This window comes from Neolamprologus multifasciatus, chromosome 23 (assembly GCF_963576455.1).
Source record: "Neolamprologus multifasciatus chromosome 23, fNeoMul1.2, whole genome shotgun sequence".
NCBI lineage: Eukaryota > Metazoa > Chordata > Actinopteri > Cichliformes > Cichlidae > Neolamprologus > Neolamprologus multifasciatus.
In genome coordinates, this window is record NC_140460.1 from 43,102,497 (window position 1) to 43,107,245 (window position 4,749).

Consider the following 4,749-nt stretch of genomic DNA (forward strand, 5'->3'; position numbering starts at 1 on the left):
TCATTCCCCCAAACTCTTTGGCAGAGAGTTACACACAGACTACGTCGTCTGGGGTTTAGGAGCAGCAGAGCTCAAACTGATAGTGCAGCATGTGCCCTGCATCATGTTACTGATCCCTATCATCAAAATTTGATCAAGTCAGTTTAACAGCAGGCTTGTGGATACATCAGGTAATGTTTTCCTATCAAAACAATAAACAATGTGACAGATTACCAGTTGCCTGATTACTAACATTACTTATGTAACTGAGAGCTGCATTACACATTTGCCAGTTTACAACATGAATACTCTCTCTGTGCTTTTATCTGTGTTCTGCTCAGGTTCAGGCGCATCAATAATTTGTGGCTTCAGATCAGCTCCTCACCTCAAATTACACTCACTAAGCCAAAGTTAAAATGGACGGGCTCCCCCACATCAAGCTTAACCACAAGCTGTAGAACCCAGCAGTGTTTATTTTCTAATGGTACCATTTATAAGGCAACTTTAACATTCACCTTTTATCGCTCTTTCCTTGGACCAGTAAATTGACATTGACATGCTACAATGTGACGATTTTGTCTCTCCCATTTTCAGTAAAACCTGTTGAGTAAAACTGGCAGGACAACCTATATGCTGAGGAATTCAGACAGGAACTATGGGACAGTATTCCCAAGATTTCAGTGCAATTTGAGCTCTGCAAAGTTAACGGCCAGTGGCTCATTCTTGTGCTTGAAGAGGAAACACCGAGAAAAACTGGAAGCTCACCTCTCCCTTTCTGCCAGAGCGATAGTGATGGTAAATTTGATTCTTTTTACTGAAACGAGCTTGAATGAGTCACTCATCAAAGTGATTCGGGTTTTTTGAGTCATTTGAGTCACTGAGTCAGTTGACCAGAGAGTGCAAAAAATGTACATTTTCAAACAAACTTAATTTGTAATAAAATTTTATTGTATTAGTATTTTCATCAAATGTGTCAAATATATATTTTCTCATCTAAATGTCCGCTGAGCTGTGAGCCAGGGGGGCCAGGTAATGCGCCTTAACATTGGTCGCCAACCAAGAAGAAGGAGAAGAAGCTGTGAGCCAGGAGGGAGGGGGTGAGTGAGTGGCTGGCTGTGTCCCAATCCAGTGACCGCACGCTTCGGAGTATGAGCAGTTCGCGTACTACGTACAGTGCATACTGGGAAGTACGAGAAGTGCGGAAGTGAAAGGCTTGTGAAATGGGATGGTCTAGCCTTCGTCGCGCTGCTCAGGTTGCCTAGCAACCATGATACTAACCGCAAGAAACGTTACAGCTTTGATTGACAAAATGAAGGAGAAAAAATGTTTTGTTGGTCATTCATGTTTTATGACCTCACTTTGATTAGTTGAGTATCTGAGGCTGAGACCACAGGACTGTAAAACATGACTGTTGGGCTTCATTTCTGTACTGAACAGTCATTACAAGAGTAGTTAGTAAATAACAATTAGCTGATGTTGTTCATGAGTCTAAAATCATCTCACTGTGGTAATGTAAATATAATATGGCCAATATTATATTTATTGTCAGATTATTATGAGATATTACAGCAGTGAGCTTGAACTCTGTGTCAAAGATTCAAGCTGCAGTTATTTATATTTTCTATCACCTTAAATCTTCACTCAAAGACAAGTATCTTTGACAGTGTATATAGATGTATTATATATATATGAGACAAATATTGTTCGTTTAATATGTTGTCATTATTATAGCTGATTATTAGAGATAGGTTGATCATATTTAAGATTGAAGAATTAATTAATGGCAGGACTTCTTTGAGCAGTTTTGTAGGAATGGGGTCTAAAAGACACGTTGATGGTTTGGAGGAAGTAATTATTTAAGTTAACTCAGAAAGATCAATTGGAGAAAAAGAGTCTAACTTAACATCAATGGTACTAAGAGTAGCTGTAGATAATATTACATCTGTGGGATGATTATTGGTAATTTTTTGTTTAATGATAAAAATTTTATTTGTGAAGAAATTCATGAAGTCATTACTAGTTAACGTTAAAGGGATGGTTGGCTCAACAGAGCTCTGACTGTCAGCCTGGCTACAGAGCTGAAGAGAAACCTGGGGTTGTTCTTATTTTCTTCAATCAGTGATGAATAGTAAGATGTTCTGGCTTTGTGGAGGGCTTTCTTATAAAGCAGCAAACTATTTCTCCAGGCTAAATGATGATCCTCTAAATTTGTGACACGCCATTTCCTCTCCAGCTTACAAGTCATCTGCTTTAGGCTACGTGTTTGAGAATTATACCACGGAGTCAGGTACTTCTGATTAGAGACCTTAGTTTTCACAGGAACTACAGTATCCAGAGTCGTACGTAGTGAGGAGGTGAAATTATTAACAAGATGATCGACCTATGTTGGGGTAGCGTTCAGATAGCTGCTCTGCTCTGTGTTGGTACAGGGCATTGACGATGATAACAGTGGGTGGATTATATTCTTAAACTTAGTTACAGCGCTTTCAGAAAGACATCTACTTTGATAAAGTCCACTCTCCACTGCTGCGTAATCAATTATTGTAAATGTAAATGTTATCAGGAAATGATCAAACAGCAGAGGGTTTTCAGGAAACACTGTTAAATGTTCAGTTTCTATGCCATATGTTAAAACAAGATCTAGAGTGTGATTAAAGTGGTGGGTGGGTTCTTTTACATTTTGAGAGAAACCAATTGAGTCTAATAACAGATTAAATGCCATGTTGAGGCTGTCATTTTTAGCATCTACATGGATGTTAAAATCACCCACAATAATTATTTTATCTGAGCTGAGCACTAAATCAGATAAAAAAATCTGAGAAATCAAACAGAAACTCTGTGTAAGGCCCAGGTGGACGATAGATGATAACAAGTAAGACTGGTTTCTGAGTTTTACAGCTGGGGTGGACGAGGCTAAGCATCAGGCTTTCAAATGAATTAAAAGTCTGTCTGGGTCTTTGGTTGATTAATAGGCTGGTGTGAAAAATTGCTGCCACACCTCCCCCTCGGCCTGTGCTGCGAGGTGTGAAAAATTGCTGCCACACCTCCCCCTCGGCCTGTGCTGCGAGGTTTCTGGTAGTTAGAATGACTCGGGGGTGTTCATTTAAACTAACATAATCATCCTGCTGCAACCAGGTTTCTGTAAGGCAGAGTAAATTGATTTGTTGATCAATTATTAAGTCATGTACTAACAGAGACTTGGAGTAGAGAGACCTAATATTTAATAATCCACATTTCACTGTTTTACTCTTTGGTTCAGATGTGGATACTATATTGTTCTTTCTTTGTAAATGTTTAAGTTGTTTGTTGCTGGTTTTTAGTTTATTTTTTGTCTTTTTGGAAGCTGACACAGTCTCTATGGAGATGGTCTCTATGGAGATGGGTTTTTGGGGGGGTAGCAGGAGGAGAGAAGCTGCAGAGAGGCGTGTAGGACTGCAACTCTGCTTCCTGGTCCCAACTCTGGATAGTCATATTTTGAGGGGTTTAATAAATTTGTCCATATTTCTAGAAATGAGAGCTGCTCCATCCAAAGTGGGATGGATGCCGTCTCTCCTAAGAAGACCAGGTTTCCTCCAGAAGGTTTGCCAATTATCTATGAAGCCCACATCGTTTCTGGGACACCACTCAGACAGCCAGCAATTTAAGGAGAACATGCGGCTAAACATGTCACTCCTGGTCTGATTGGGGAGGGGACCAGAGAAAACTACAGAGTCCCACATCGTTTTGGCAAAGTTGCACACCAATTCAATATTGATTTTAGGGACCTCCAATTGTCGTAACCGGGTGTCATTACTGCCGACGTGAATTTTACCCTTATTTACATACATTTACCCTACGCCTTCTGTAGAGGAAGCAGAGTCTAGTGATAAGGGGAAGAGCCGCCCATCACTGGGGACGTGATCACTGAGGTAGTTAAACAGCTCCTTGGTAGCTAGGTTTGACAAGGTTAAGTAAACTTTTAAATTATTGCAGAGTGTCCAATTTCATATTGTGGCTCGAGTATGCTGAGAAGACGGTTCAATCCTATGTTTTCCACGGCCGGCATTGGCTGGTCATCCAGAGAAATAAAATCAGTCAGAGCCTCTGTTATTTAAACTGCCCGTGAATTTTCTCTTGACATTTTTCATTGCTTTTCCAAAACCTGAGTTAAAGTTGGCTGTTCCACACTGCTGACATTTTGTTTAGCCTAGCTACAGCAGCCTCCAGTTTCTCTTTTTCATCTGGAGCCGCCAGTCTCACTCGCCTAACCCTGTGCCTGTTTAACGCGGGATGTCCCCCTAGTGGCCAATCTAAAAAACTACAACAGAAATGACAAGCCACCCTCTGACTAATGAAATAAGTTAGTATCGGTTCGTGGTATCGGTTAACTTTTACGAGTATGAGTACACACACATTTTACAGTATCGGCCCCGATACCCGATACCAATATCGGTATCGGTGCATCCCTATTTTTACCTCTATATTTCACCTTTAAAAACTGTTTATCTTGCCTTGTTTGATATCAACACAACCTCACATGTCTGAATTTACAGCAATTTTTTCAATTTTGACAAATTTTATTAACACAGTTGATCTAAAATCAGACATAAAACAAAATCAGTGTAAAAAATTTATATATTTTATTGTAAAAACCACAAACATGTTTAATGAATTATTTTTTGTTAAAAATGAAAATAGAAATTGTACATTTTAAAAACCTATGCACAAGTTTTGCAGACAACAAAGTTATATGCAACTATTTTCCTAAAAATGCAACCAAGGCATCAGGCG